Raw genomic sequence first — 16,950 nt, forward strand, 5'->3', positions numbered from 1 at the left:
GTACCTGTTTAGTGGGATCATAGACTGCTGCCTCTGAAAGACTAGTCGGGTAATGTATCCTCTATGCTTGAGAAGAGATATTCCTTCTAAATTAACTAAAGTGTCAGAGATTCCAGCAGATAATACTTATCACAGTGAAATGAAATAAAATTGACAATTTTTAATACATTATTACATTCTTAAATGTGGGTGCTATCCTAATTACAAGGAGACTAAAGGTCAATTTTATTTTACAACCCATGGCTGATGGATAAGAAAAAGCTGAGTACTCAGACTTATCAAGCCCAACAAGGTGATATTTTGTTTTAATATGTGTGTACATACTCCTAAAGCCCTATTTCTTTCTTTTTGGAATTGTAAATTTTAACACACAACCATATTTAGCTTACTAGATTCCTTCCACTTTTCAAGGACAGAAAAAAAGAGTATTATTTTTTGTAATATCTGTTTATCCTGATTTTTTTTTGTTTTTGTAATATTGTGTTTATTACAAATAATAAATACAATGTTATTTATTGTGTTTATTATTTGTAATAATAATAATAATAGTAATTATTATCAATATATCAACTGAGAAATAACTCAATTGAAAAGAACTCTGTTTATTCTGTGTCATAGCAAACTTATATTCATAGTCAAGTCTGTGAAAAACAGCTCAAAAAAAAGTGATGCCTAGGTCCTGAATTTCTGATGTGCAGCTACCCCTCCCAGCCTCTCTGGTAGATTAGAAGGACATGACCTCTTGCTCATAACCTTTTAAAACTGCAAAGATGTTGGCAGTATCCTTTACATAAAGACAGTCAAAGGGGCTGTTCCCAGCACAAAAGCAGACACCTTAACACATTCCAAAAAGCCCTGGGACTCCTTGTCAGATTTTTCTGTTTTCCAAGCCAAAAGAATGAAACAGGGAGAAGAACAGTGCTTGCAGGCAGACAGCACACATGTGAGAAAACACAGTATTTACCACAAAAATAACTGAGAACAAATACAAAAATGAAGAAGTAAAGAAGGAGAAACTGGGATGACAGGAGAAAGATTAGTCAGTTATATAGTATAGTGTGTAATATACAGGACCAAAAGTAACAAATTTGTTAACATTGATTTCCATATCAGCAGCAGCAGTTATATACAAGTTTATGTATGACATAAAAATATTTGTGTCTTTCTGCTGATACAAGTTGCACTCAAATGCTCTAATTTCTCAAAGAGCCACAAGCTTGCTCTCTTGCCATTTGAATGCCAAGGTTACTACCTATCCTTGTGCTTGACATCTATTAAAATGCTTTTTCTAGACCCCCTATTAGCCTAAATAACTAGTAACAGAAGATAAGCTGCCAATTGTTGTATTGCAGATGACATAGCTAGTACTTATTTACTAAATGTAATAATTTAAAAATAAATGGTTTCTCTGTACTTAATGCTTGTTTCATGTTCCAAGTCAAATCTTTTTAGATTTGTGAGCTGTTGCTTTTTCACAAGTTAAAATTTTGTGTCATAAAAACAGCTAAGGAATAGGTTTTGAGTGTCTACACTTCAAAAACAAAAAAAAAGAAAAAAGAAAAAAATATCTTAGATAGCTCGAAGCCAGGTAGGTTTCAGTGACTAATAAGGAATATTATTTCAGACTTTCAGACCCTGAGTATTGTTTCAGACCTTTTAAATATACTCAAAAAATAAGTAACTTGAAGAACCCTCTCCAAAAAATCTCCAGTTCAGGACTGAACTATCCAGTCTGAGCACAGAAACATCTTGCTGTTGGGGTCATTGCAGATATTCTAATGCAAATTACCTATTTCTCAGGAAAGCAACTTAAAAATATTAAGGCACCATTTATTTTTAAGACCTTTTCCTCCAGCTGGCATCAAACTCCTTGTGCAGAAACAACTAATGAGGAAATTTTAAGAGAGCTGTGTCAAATTCTTTAGCAGTTGTGCTTTATATAGTTTAAATTGGGAAAACAATAAACTGCATGCTAGATAAAATATACCCAGGGTCTTTCAAGTTAATCTTGATCCTGCCTATGAATATTTGCTATCATATCCTTGGTGTGATAAATCCCAATTAAAATACCTTCTACAAAATTACATTTTTCCACCACAGTCTCTGAGTTAAGCTGAACACCAATGATTTTATTTCTTGACTGAGATATTTTTCAGGTCTGTGAATCACAATTTTAAGTAAAATACCACTGTTTTAAGAAAAAGTAAGAAAATGGAAGAGAGGAGTAGCAATAAGCAAGAAAATAGAAAGAATGTTTCTGACCAACTAGGGTAGCAGGGTGAGTGAAAAATAAATTGAATACTACTAAAGAAGTACTACTAGAAGGGAATAAATAGGAATAAGAGAGCTGTAATGACAGAAGAGAAATAACTAAAAATTCACAATAAAAAACCAACGTTAATGATATACGTTTAACTATATATCAGCCTTTTAGATATATATGTTTATACAGACATATACAGATATATCTGCACCAAAGTGTGATCCAACACCTCAGACAGTCATGACTGCACTGAATCCAGAGTGGAGGTCATGGCCATCTCAAATGGCCATTTTTTAATACAAACAGCATCAGCTTTTACTGTGTAGCTTATTACAGACCATGTTACAGGCTAGGCAGATTTCAGGCATTTGTGAATGGATGGTCCAGAGCAGCAGGTCCCCAGACAGGTAGAAAGGCTTTCACAAAAAGTGAATTACAAAAAAAGACTGACAAAGCATCTGAATTCAGCTTGGATTTCTCTGAGGATTTTGTTGCCAAAAATAGCTTGCCAATGTTTTTTTGTTTCTTTTCTTTAACAATGGGCTTTTAGTAAAATCAGGTGCAAAAATTGGTTTTTTAGTTTGCATGGGGATATTTTTTAAAATGCTGGTCAGCAAATACCATTGTGAAGGGTGCAGATTTCAGTACAGCTACTTGTGTTGCTCAATGATTTATTCCATATATAAACCACTTAAAAAGAACATTGATTCTAATGTCAAATCCTATATATCATGCATGTTACAACATGAAATAATAATTATTTATTTTCCTATTAGTCTTGTATAACCTAAGGGTTTTGCAGAAATAACACTAATTTTGTTTCATTGTGAGGGGCTGGAATTTTCCAAACCTTGTTCCAATGTGATGCTCTTTGCTGTTAAAAAGCAGGGTGTGACCATTTCTCTGATGCTGACCTACATTAGTATTTTTTTTAATAATAGGTAATTTTGCACCTACATAATGAAATTTTTGCATAACACATTTACAGATAATATCCCTGAGTTAATTAAAGGCCATTCTATGAAACAGAAAATCCTGGTTTTATACAGGCATCTTTTCTTTAATACAATCTTAAATACTAATATTTATATAATTACATATTAAGTGTTTTCCAAATACCCATATTCTATTTTTAAGGTATAGATTAAAAAACTTCAAAAATAACAACAAGAAAAAGCTGAAAAAATCGCCTACCAATTAATAAAAAAGGGCATTTAATTTCTTAGTTGACAATGGGTTGATCACTGTTTCCAGATTAGCAGTAATCAGTTTAAAAAGTTTTAAATTAAATGACATTAATTTGGAAAAACTATTAAAGACTGTAATTTTGAGAAAAGCTGTTTATCCAAGGATTGATTACATAATCTAGCTTGATGACATTCCGAAATCCTCACATTTGTGACAGGAATGGTGACTGATCATTTTCAATTAGTTCTGTAACTATATACATTAACTCCTCAGTTATCTAGAGGAATACATTAATTCCAGGGCACTTCTGATCCTTAAAAATCTGTGTCCAAGCCTTTTCCTTCACCAAAGGATGTTATGGTTTCTCCCATAATTTCACATAAGACTGCTACAAATATATTTTTATGTATTAACTTTTCACCTCAAAAGAAATAAATTTATTTCTTTCTAATGGACAAAAATAAAAGGCAAATTGTTTTTCTAAGGGGATTAAAAAAGTGTTTCTATTTTTCTATATAATCTATGCAGGTTTTCATCAGGAAATTTTGTTGTCATAAGACAAATCAATTCCACTCCCATATTGTAGTCATTCCCTCGGGCACAACTTATCTTTCTTCAGCCATATCCTTGCACTGAGATATAAATTGATTTAGAAATCTCGTACCAACGAGACTATTGCACAGACAGTAATGGTTTCCTCATTTTTGCCTCAGTCCCTTTTTTCTTTCACGTCACAATTACTGCAGGTGTTACAGAAATGTGTCTGTCAGTTGGCAAGGGCGTGCTTTGCAATCATGGAGCAAAGACTGGCTTAATTATTAAATGAAATAGTTTCTACAAGGATTTTGAATTCATCCTCTTTCTCTCTTCAAAACTGAAGCAGAAGTAGGGAAGTAGCTCTTCCTCTCTGAAAGAACTTGTCTTATCACTCACACCCCTTTCTTCTATGCTCACCACTGTCTTCAGGTTCTTTTGAAGGTAAGTATTATCTGAAGGAAGATGCTGACAGGACATATACAGTCTCTATCCCAGTAAATTAAAAAGTATTAGAAAGCATTTCTGAGCTCTAGAAGTTGATTCCTATGGTTTCACTTTTAGAAATGGTCTAACACTGGCCCCGCAGCACTCTGCAAGCAACAGCAGTTGTACTTTGGAGCTGGTCTAGGTGAGGAACCCCTCCTTCTAGGCTGCCGGCATGAGCTTGTCCAGTGCTGGCACTTAAAACATATTTATTCTGTGGATATAGTAGGTAGCTCCACAACTAGTCTCATACCAGTGCCCATCAAAATTGGGCACTAAAGGTTACCTGCGACCATGGAGGCAGCTATAAGTCCATAAGTAAGCCCTCTGGGTTTAGCACTGTCATGGGAAGCCATTGCACAAAATGAATGCAAGGTTAGGTTTTAAGAAGTTGAAGAAAGCATGAAGTTGAAGAAAGCATGAAGTATCCTTGCCTGCATGATGTCAGAGACTGCAACACAAGAGTGGCCCTGAGGAAAAATCTGCAAAAATTCTGGGCACCCTGAGCTACTGCTGGTCAAATTTACTGTAAAAATTAGTTTTTTCCATCAGGAATTCAATTAAACTGTACTTATAAACTGTTTTTTATAGCCATATATCGTTATATAAGTTAGCTGTTTACTTATTTGCAAGTCATTATTTTCAACTGTTTCTAGAAACTGAAGAGATACTTATAATTTAACTAATCAAAAAGGCATGCTAAGAAAAGCCTACAGATGCATGTTGGCAAAATTTTTTACCAGGTATATCTAACATAGCTAGAAAAAAGGTCATGTGATTCTTTCCCTGTGTCAACTACTTAAGTGCAAGTAACATGACAATAGAACTGGGTCTCTGTATTGAATCTATCATTTCCTCAGTTATCTATATATATATCTACATATATACAAATTTATATTTTACTTGTCTTTCCATCAGGAAGCTGCATTATTTTCTGCATCTGGTATCATTCAATACCTTAGAGTGATGCATTAGTTAAAACCTCAGACAGGAAATTGGAGCTAAATATCATCTCAGCATTTTAGCTTTTAAAGAAGTTGTTTGAATTGACAATGAATAACCAAGTAGGCCAATGTGAAAGATGTCCAATATTTACTGTTTCAAAGCTCATGCAATGGTGAATGCACTACCATGTAAAACCTCTAGATCTTATCACAGCTATTACTACTATGAATATCTTGTTTTCTAAAACTAGTAAACAAAGGCAAGGGATCAGACTTGGAAGACCAAAAATCTCAGTGTTCTAAAATTCTTACGAAGTGCAAGGAAGAAGAGCCTATTTTAGGAAGTGTGCAAGTATGTATGATTTAAAACAGAAAAACCCTGAATTGGTAAGCTCAGGGAAATAAGCAGATGTCTTCAGAAACTTCTGAACACTTCTCTCAGCTGGTACGTGCACAGATAGCAGATGGTGTAAGTGACTCAGCATATACTTTCAGGAGCAGTACTAGCAGGAAAAAAATAAGAAATTGTTTGGCATTCCATTCCACAGGAAAAGAAATTTGGAGGAGCAATGATTAAATATGATATATTTACTCTGTTCAGAGGAGTTACATGACTTTGCTGTCATTACAGCTTGTTCATTTTTTGATGCTATGTCTTTGGCACTAGCCATCAAACAAAAACAATGTAGCATGGCAGATCTTTCTTTTTATTTTGATTATTTTTCCTGATGCAGAAAATAGTGAACATTCATCCACTAATACACTCCCTCATTAAAAGCAAGTAGCCAGAGTGTCTACTTGTGATCACCTTTCTGAGGTAAAGATGAATAATTTTCATTGCAGAACGAAGTGTGAAAAATTCATAAACAGCAGAAGAAGGGCAGATATTTGGTTTATGCACACAGTCTGGTCTTTCACATATATTTGAGGTGTAATGTTCAAACAAATAGGTCCATTGCATTCAAAGGGATGAGAAGATATGCTCACAATTTTATAGGGGAGGATTCCCTATACACTGCTCAGTATTGTTCTTCATTCTTTGTGTCTGTGCATAGTTAAGAGATACAGTAGTGAGTTTTTACAGCTGTAAATACAAAGTTACAAACTAATAAATTAAATCTTTTGGGAAAAATACTTCTCCTGTTCTTTTGCCTGTGAATCATCTCACTATGACTCATCCTCTTATCTGACCATTGTGCTCCCTTAACTGAACCAAGATGACTGAAGAAATAACATTCCATTGCAAAGGACTATTTTAATAACAATTTTAAGGGAATTTCAGCTTACAAAGATGTTAGAAAGCTCTTATCATTTTTAAAGCAAAAAATATGAAAAGTACAAACTATATTTTTCCAAAAGAAAATTTTAAAGTGCTAGAAAACATTCCCCTATTATAGAATTTGACTGTCTATGGAAAATACTTTTTCAGAAAACTAGGTTTGGCTCAAGCTAATTATTATCTTCCAGAACAGCTCCTGAACCAGGCTGAGAGTTAGCAGAGGTTGACCTGAGGCCTCCTTGTTTTGGTAACTAGGAAATCCAGTTGCATGGAAGCATGTTGAGGAAGCAACTGACTTCCAGGATAAAAAAGAGACCTGGGCCTATTTAATCTATAATATCAGTACAACCCCCTGGTCAGCCAGTCAGCTACAAACTAAGGGATGAATACTGGTGAAAGAATTCTTCCAAATTGTACCTGTTACTTCATCTCCTTCCCATCTTCTGGAAAAGAAAATCAGAGTGCAGGGAAGCAGACAGGCATGTTTAAAGGATTTGTGTTTCAGTTCCCTAAAGAACTCTCACAGGATGTGAACTGCTTCTATAAGAGGGGTGTCAGGCAGATCTTTGCCAACCCAGTAATGATTTCTTTTTTATATGTGTTTTCAAACTGAGCAGAAGGTATCATTAGCAAAAATTACTGCTTCTGGAGAGCATTCCTTCTCCCCTGATTTCAAATCAACTTCACGATTATATAACATATTTTAAAAATTAGTTTTTACAAACATTTAGCACTGAAACAGATTAGTTACCATTTTTTGGTGCTACATTTTTGGCACCAAAGATCCATCAAACAAAGACAATGTAGCATGGCAGATCTTTCCTTTTATTTTGATTATTTTTCCTGATGCAGAAAATATTGAAGATTTATCTGCTAATACACTTCTCCAGCGAACAAAGTTCCTTACTGAAATTTATCAAATAAATTAAAAATCTGATCAAGGCAGTTGGCTTTTGTTTTCCTTTGTCATAATGCACTCAGATTTTGATTATGTTCAAACCACTATGATTTTTTATCCCAGAATAAACTAAGTGCCATCGTTTACAAGGGACTGACTGTAACAGATATACACTGCCTACAAATGGGAAAATATGTTCTAATCACAATAAGTATCATGTGGTCACAGTAAGTGATTACAAGTGTATCTACAGGTTTCTTCTGGGCAAACAATGCATCTTAAATTAATTTTCTTACAGGAAAAGAAGAAAAACTCAATACAATGGCATATCTAATAAGAGAATACAGAAATCTTGCAAGGAAGCACTTTTGATGAGCAACTTCATTCATGAAATACCTCTGTTCAGGAGAGGTAAAAATTCAGTGTGCACTAAAGACAACACATCTCTTTGTTCTGCTCCTTTCATTTGGAGAAAGGAGCTGGATATAATGTAAAACAGTTTACTTAACAAGCCTCAAGTAGTGAATCAAACCATTTATGAAATGCTTTTACAATGCAATCACCAAGAAAAGCTTTGCATTTTTAACAGTAGCTATCTAGATAGTTAAGAATAGGCAGATGATAATGTGGGCTTAATATAGAGCAGTTCTGGGAAGCAGGAGAAGGAGTGAAGTGACATAAACCTGACTCGTGACTCCATAGTGTACTGCTTCACTGAAAACTGCTAGGAAGAATCTACACCATCACAGACAGTATTTGCAACCAATTTAGGAAAGGGAACTTGGTAGAAGGAGCTCAAGCTCTCTACTATGTGAACAACTCAGACTAGACAGCAAATTATGTGAAGCATCCAATTGTAAATAAGATGACAAATAGAAATTACACGGTTTTGGAAGGGGACACTGTGCTTTCTGAGTGTTGTCACCATTCTCTTTGAATCAAAGGGATTTTAAAGCTACATTAAAAAGGGCAGGAAACAACAAACCTTACAAGTGGCAGAAAAAGCTATCATTAGGAAATATCTAGGCAAACTTGATACGTAATTTGGAAAGTACATAGACAGGTAGGGACAAAATAATAGTATCCCAATGGTTTCTCACTACAAACATTTCAAAATGTTCAAACATTTTCCAAGACACATCTTCCTCCTAGTTTTATGTATAGGCATACTCCAGTTAAAATAATTTCCCTTGTAAATATTTTTAAGAATGTGTCCTTAGAGGGAAAAAAAAAAAGGTTACAGTAGATTAAAATGGTCTAAACTGATCTACTCACAAAGAGTCTGAATATGTTTTAATCTGCTTAAAAATGAATCAAGGTGAACCAATGCTACTTTGACACAGAGAATCAGCATAAGGGTAGGACTGGGATTTGTGAGTTACTGAATCCAGTGATTTAAAAGCCAGGTTTTTTCTCTAGTAAAGTGGTTCTTGGTACCATATAGGCTAATTCAAGTACTGTTCTGCTTAGTCCATGGATATAATTGCTACCATGTTTTATTTAAGTAATGAATTTTTTAAGGCAGAGGATCTGTGCTGGTTTTAAGCTTTTTTATTTTTTTTTTTCCCTTAGCTGGTACTTTTCTTGTCATTTTTTCGATAAATTTCCTAACCTGATGCCTTTGAGACTCTACCTTGCATCTGGTTAGTTCACAGTTCTTCAGAAAATTACCTCACTAAATATCTGAGCCCTCAAGAGGCTGATCTGCATTTTTGGTAAAGCGAATTCTTCATCAAATACTACGTCCTACAAAAAGCTGTGCATTATTTTATTAGGCAGTGACAGCAGGAAGCAAAATAGTTCTGCAGCTGAAAACCTATTTTGGCTCTATGAAAAGAACAAACCTCACTGTCAAACCAAGTAGGCTGAATCTAGGTCAGAGGCTTTTTTTTTCTGAGAATACATCAGAGTTTCCTGATGACCTTTTCTTAAACTCAGAGGCCTTAAAACTGTAGGTGCTTACTAGAGTCTGCAAGACTTTCAAGGTAACATAATATAAATAAAAATTATTTAGCAGCCTAAATACCACCCACAAAATTATGTCTAGGCATTATAAGAAAAAAGACTGGCTTAGTGACTCACAAAAATTTCAATTCCCTCTTCTAGCAGAGGGAGGTTAATCTAAATCATAGAAGAATATCATGACCTTGAGGGTTTGAACTTTGGACTCTGAGGGGAAGGAGGGGGAACATGCTCCTCTTTCATCATCCTTGAGGGAGTTAACAGAGCACCTGAGTGATCCTGCAGCATTCACCCAAGAGATGTGGAGCACCCAGTTCCAGCTAAAAAGACAGTGCCCACTTGTTTGCTCTGGGCTTCCTCAGGTACGGTCACCCCAGAGCGAGGTGCAGTGTCAAGGACAGCCATCAAGGCCAGCTTGACACTGACAGTATGTGACAGCACATCAGAGTCACGATCCTGTGACACCATGCCTGTGCTTCTGGACAAATATGAACATTTTTGCATGGTCGTGCAAAAAAGGACTGGGCAGACCACTGGAAGAAACACATAGTGATAGCTGCTAAACACCTGGATACCAACTGAGAACCTCAGCAGCAAATTTCTGAAAACTGAAAGAAACATCACCCCATGCTTACTGTGGTTTGATCTTTCCTGGGCATCTTCCCTTGCCATCCTTGGAAATGGAACAGGGAAACTGCAAGGAGACTTTCTGCTGGTCCCACCTGCATGAACTCCCAACAGCTCAACCATTAACTGGGACACATTCAGTTTGTCTTTATATTACTCTTGTTTCCCTGTCCAACTTTCTACCTGTTCAAGCAAGTCCAGAGGAGGCCTACAAAGATGATCAAAGGGATGAAGGCTGAGAGAGTTGAATTGTTCAGCCTGGGGCACCTCTGGGAAGACCTCTTAGCAGGCTACCAGTACTAAGAGAGGGTTATGAAAAAGGGTGAGCAACTTTTTACAAAGGCACGTTGATAAGACAAGGAGAAATGTATTTAAACTGAAAGACAGTGGTTTTAGATTAGAATTAGATATATATGTATATAAAGAAATTCTTTACTGTGCGGATGGTGAGACATTGGAAAAGGTTGCCCTGAGAAGCTGTGGATGTCCCTCCACGTCTTGAAGTGATCAAGGCCAGGTTGAACGGGGGCTTTAAGGAATCTGGTTTAGTGGAAGGTTTAACTTTTCTTTAGCCAACTTGCCCTGTCACAGTTCCATAGTAAGTATTTATGAAACAACTGTTTCATCCACAGAACAATGGTAATGCCATTTAACTACTTGGAAATGCTTGGAAGTCCAATGGGAAAATTTCATACCTACAACATAAAAAGGAAGAAATTCTCTTGCTGCAATTAAGAGTTAAACTACATGCATGGATTATAGGAAGACCTGCAAAATAATCCTGCAGAGGAACTAAAACATCCACCTGGTGAGCAGTTCACAGGAACACAGGTTCTTCAGTGGATACTGAGGATAAAATGTTCTGACAGAAGCAGGTAAGGCTGAGGTAGACAGCCCAGACCAGAGGACAAACCCTGGGGAGAGGCCAGACATGGGATGTCTGGCTCTGATGCTTGAGGGAGGGACGCACAGCAGGAACACTACAATCCTCAGCGATGGACAATGGACAGGAAAAGTGCATTGCACTTTTTTATTGTTTGCACGTGGATGTTTGCAATGACCAGTGGCTCCATTTGTCCTGAGGTTTGTTTGTGAGAATCAGCACTAAGAGAGAAAGGCATCCCAAAATTTCACTTCAGCTGACTTCAGGTATTTCATTTTGATAGCTAAGTGAGTTGGCAGGTCTCCCTAGGCTCCCTACACAGTCAGTAAAAATCTGACTTCTGCAGATGGTGATTCAGAGTAGAATGTTAATGCAGGTGTTCTTTATCACCTCCAGGGGAGAATTTCTCTTTCCATAAGCTGCCCAGGATCCTATTCAGCTAAAGCTGCATCCATTATCTTCCTGAGCTTCCCTACTGGGCATACCTCTGTTTTCATGGATAGACTTGACACCCCATTTCTTCCTAGCACCAATCCAGAGGAGAAAATAAAACTCCCTAGAACAGTCTCTTCTCTCAAGCTCTGGTTTTATTTTGTGATCCATGTTTTTTCTCTTGCAACTGAACTTTGCAGTCAGATCAGGACATGAGTTTGCCCTTGCAAGTCTGACAAAAGTCAGAGGGGCTCTGTAAGAGGTGCTGCAGACTTGACTCGGTGAATTCTGTTCCAGCACACTGGATTTAATGAAAGCATATTACAGAGACATGGTATCATAAACCATAGATAGGAGCAGGTGAAAGACAAAAAAAGATTCCAAATGAGAACAGAGGAATGCTTAGAATGCAAACACCATAATTATTTACTTATATGGATAAAGTTATACAGCAGAGAGCATGCAGTGAGACAAAAAGAGTTCTTGGATTCAGGGACATATTTGTAAATCTGTTTATTGAAAGTATGACATTTACCTTGCTTGTAAAATGTTGGGAAGGATGTTAAACTGGAAACATCTAAAAGGACTCAGATTCTAAGGAAAAGGGCATATATTTACCTAAAAATTGCATTATCTAACATGCAAATGGTTGGAAACCTTTCTTAACTAGAACCTTCATGTTAACTGGGAACCTGCTACATTTCAAGATTGATTTTAAAAATCTGATAATTGACAGCGTATCTATTTAATGTTAAGTAGAATCAAAAGAATAGCCTTTTTTTTTTACTTAGTTTGTCAAAACAAAGTAATAGAACCACTCACTTCAGATAGGCTCAGTTAAAATTGTCTTGAAACCAATACCACAGCAATGTTTGAATCTTTTAATAAATTTAGCAAACCACAGCACTCTGCACATACATGGCACTCACTCTGAACAGTGACAAACAATAATCATTTGTTTTTATAACAACCATGATTTGCATCCTCCAAGCACATAGGGCAGACAAGTTTAAGCTGAGTTACAGATAAAAACAGTTTGTAACTCCCTTGTAAACATTACAGAGTGAAGTTTCTTTTAAATCAGGTTTCAAATGGTCTTGAATCTAATCTCTGAATCTAATTTCAGATCACATGGCTATTTCTTCCTTCTGAAATTTACATAAAAAATCCCAAAATTTGTGTTAAAAAATAAAATATACTAAAGTATTTTTCAAATCCAACCTTTATAGTTAAAACTGCGAAAAAGAACAAGGTCACTCAGTGGAGGGAAGGTCATCAGAGGATATACATCAAGGCAGCTTTTATTCTTCAAAACAGCAAAGTACCATGCTTTTTTTTTTTCTATCGTTTAAAATAAAATAGAGAGTCATTATTGATTAGAAACACACGTTATAATGCATTTGGGTGTGTTTTTGATACCATATCTTCTAATTCAGATTTTGCATTCAATGTTACCACTGTAAGTGAATATGGCATTTAAATGGCATTTTTCTGTCTTTAACATTATTAATGAGAAAGTTTTTAGAGTATGTTCTAGATAGTTTCTGGGCAGATGTCTATGTATTTACTGTGTGGGTAAGTAGCGAGCACTTTCTTATACGAAGTCTGAAGGATTTTAAAAGCAAAAGAGTAAAAACAACAATCTTTTTTTAAAGCCTAGAAACCCTTCATCTTTTATTTATCTGTACACATGCCAACTTTATGTTTCCTCAAATCATGTTGCAATGGTTGAATGCACTGGCTCACGCTTAGAAAAAACCCAACTTCTACCTCAGATGTTCTATTTCTATTTAAACTGTCGCATTCCTTCTTTCTGCTCCCCACGTCACTCTGTGTGTGTGGGAGGGTTTCCTTCACAAAAATGCAAGAAGAGTGGCTTAGGTTTAGTATATTTTATTGATCTGCAAAGCATGTTTACTTAGGAGCAATACACTATTAAATCTAAAGGCACTTTCTCTCAGCATTTATATGTTTGCATAAACAGCTTCTTTGCCAAGATACAGAACACAAAAATGTAAGGGAACCTCATCCTTGTTTATTCATACAACTCAAAAATTAATTAACTCATTCATCTCAAGTTTTATATGCACAAAAGTGTATATAGCAGCAGGACGGTCTAGCTGCAAGAGTAAAGCCATGAGCTGCAAGAGTAAAGCCATGATAGTCAGTGTTAGAGAGTAACAAGAAGGTAAAAGCACATTTAAATAGTCTGTATTGCATCTGTGTTTCATATAGAGAGATGGTGGTAAAGGATAGGCAGCATTTAGGTGAATGACATGGCCTATGAGAGCTCATATAGAGACATCTGCATAGGTCCAACAAATTCCAGGGTCAAATCTGTCCTTACTTACTGGAAATGTAGCATGCCTACCCATTCTCCAAAATGTACATTTCCAAGGTGAGCTCTTGCATTTTCTTATCGCACAAATCTTAGTTTCATTTTGCTCCCAGCAAAGGCTTTTATCAAGGATGATAAACTTAATTTCTGAACACCCGGAAAAAGCTATTAAAATAGACAGGAAACTTCCTCAAATATTCTTCTGTCAACATAGTTTTAGCAACATTTAGTTGAGTTTAGGTTTGCCATAACTTTTCTAGCTGTATCTAAGAGAAAAAATTTAAGTCTTTCATTATTAGAGATAAGGAGAGGGGTATGACATGCTACTGCAAAGAGTGACAAATGAGTGGTACACTGCCTTTATTCCTGAGCAGTACCCAATTACTCTTTGTAAAACTGAACTAGCAGTCTGAGTGCACTCCACTTGAAAACATCACTCCTAAGTAGACAGCTGTTCAAAACCAGTCATGTTAATTCTCTCCCTATCTATACAATGTAGATAATCCTGTTTTGACTGTATGTACTATTGTCAAAGTGCTACCCTCAATTGCAAGCTAACTTTATCGTCTTCCGAATATAAAAGATCAAGCGCAGTCACTAAAATGATGAATGTGATGGATTAGAAAGGGAGCATGAGTCATTGGTGAAGAATATGGGGATTGTTTTCTTATCTCATTCAAATGCCAACTGCTGGCTTTCTAAGAGGTTGTTTCAAAGCAACCCTCTCATGTTAGCAGTACCCCAAAATACAGGGAATATTGTCTTATTAAGCAAGGCATCATAGTGTGTATCTCTCTCTGCTCCACTCCACTTCGCAGGACACTGTCATGATTATTTCATAATAAACAATAGTGATTCAAAACAAAGAGAAGAGTTTAGGTCAATGTCAATAATGTTTTTTTTTTTTTTTTTATTTGAGTGGAAAAGGTTTTACTTTTGCACCTAAATTAGATAGCTGAGTACATTATTTATGCAAGATTATTTTGAGAAATACTAATAAATTTTTTATGATAACATTGCTTTTCCCCTCACATGAGGAAAAGAAACCCAGTGAAAATTATTAAACATGGCACATTGCCAGAGAAAGTCTCACCATAGGGCTTGGTTCTTTTCCTTATGTTGTTAATAATATCTGTTAAAGCATAAATGAACAAATATAAAAAACAAGGTAGGAGAAAGAAAGCAAAATATATATAAAGGGCATTCAGTATTTTAAGCTACTGATACTAAAAGTATTCATTGCTTGCTCTTACAAATAATATGTAAACATCTGTACATACATCTAGAAGATATGAAAAATTTACTCATTAGCAACAAAATTAATAAATAAACATAATAAATAAGATGCTGTATATTTCAGGAAATATAAAGATTCTTGTATGTAATATCTTGTCCATAATTTCTATTAGACTCAATTTTCTGAAAGTTTTAGGTGTCTATTTGAATTAGTTGAGGTTGAATATGCTCAAATGACTATACTGTGCAGAAAGCAGGAAGAGCAGGAAACAGATGTATGACAGCAATCTTAAAGAAAATTGTCCTATATTTTTAAAAGAGACAAAGTACCTGCAGTTCACACCCAAATAAACTGTGCACATCCCTGGTTTATATGTATAAACAGTATGGGCAAAACCATTTCAGACATGAAGGAAAATTAGTAGGCTAAAACAAATGGAAAAAAATATCATGTTATGTATTTCCTACTTTTCCTTATGTTTCGGTAACCAGAAATGAATGTAAATTGAGACCTTCAGTTTTATAGGGAAGCTTTTAGGTTCATTCAAATTCAAATTAAAGTGAAAATATGAAATATTAAAATTTCCTTGGAGAGAGAAGTTCATAAATAACCAGATTTTAAAAAGAAATATTATAAGCCCCTCTTTTCTTCATTTGGGATTTTCGGATTCTAGATTACAGATCCTACAGACTATTGACATAGGTCTGGTAGCCACAGACCTATATCTCAAGTTTCTCATGTATCAGAGTGACTTGGTTTTAAATTATGTGAATCAGAACAAAGTATCTTGCTTTGATTTTTTTCCAATGTGAAATGTAAGCATTCTAAATGTGCAATTTCAGATGGCCACTTTTTCATGTCTAATTGCATCCCAGTAGAGACTTCTCTCCAGATGCATTTTAAATATTAGAATGAGTCAGATGTTGAATGTGTGATGTGTAGAAAATTCAAATTTGATATGGAAAAACCCATCAGGTAAAAGCAGTAAAATCAGTGCTGTTGAGAAAATCTGATTCTGATAATGACCCTTTGACAAAAATATGGACCTTGTGCAAGCCACATTTTTGTACAGTCTTAAATCATATGGATCATCAATTAGGCTGTGCATTTTCATTAAGGTTTGCAATGAAAAAGGGGAAGATTTGCTGAAGAACAGCCGTAGAGGAATGGTATTCATCTGGATATGTCTAAACTGGGTTTATTCTAGGAAACCTGGTCTGGCATAAATATTCCAAGAGTTCAGTTTTTGGATACTCCAATCACAAGAGAAAAGGCCACCCAGGGAAATCTGCTTCAAAGTAATTTTTTCACATTTATATTCCAGTTCAATCCAGAGTACAACTACATGCAGATAAACATTTTAAATTTACAGAGCAAAACAGACTGATCCAGATCCCCCAGAACAAAAGGAACACTCTCTTCTACAACAGAGAATCTGCTTTTAGCCATGTGGTGCTTATAACACCTCCTGAATATTTACTCCAGGGTAAATGTGGGATACAACGTCCTAAAACATGATAGGTCCAATTTATGTTTTTACTATAGTTCACATTTTTTACTAAAGAAATGGCTTAGCACACACTTTATGAAGTCTGTTATTTTTCCCTTGAATGTCTATCAAACACAACAGAAGACTTTACAATTTTATATGCAATTTCTTCTATTCTTTCAGGTGTAAGGCTTACATAAAATATTTTGTAGTTTACAGTTACCAGAAATCCCTTCACAATATACTTCAGCATTAGCATTTATGAGTTGTGTTGATTCTTGAGAGAGAAACGTGGAAGCCAAATTTTGATGACAAATAAAGCAAGTTCTTCCTTGTATCTGCTCCTTGACATATTTCTACTAGCTCTTTCGAAAACACAGAAAAACCATG

General features: G+C 35.5%; 1 protein-coding gene across 1 annotated transcript in view; it reads right to left on the reverse strand.

The window, feature by feature from the left end:
• HCN1 (hyperpolarization activated cyclic nucleotide gated potassium channel 1) overlaps positions 1–16,950 on the reverse strand; it is a 194,691-nt gene that overhangs the window by 69,007 nt on the left and 108,734 nt on the right. The gene's annotated exons all lie outside the window — the stretch shown is intronic.

Source organism: Melospiza melodia, chromosome Z, assembly GCF_035770615.1.
Source record: "Melospiza melodia melodia isolate bMelMel2 chromosome Z, bMelMel2.pri, whole genome shotgun sequence".
NCBI lineage: Eukaryota > Metazoa > Chordata > Aves > Passeriformes > Passerellidae > Melospiza > Melospiza melodia.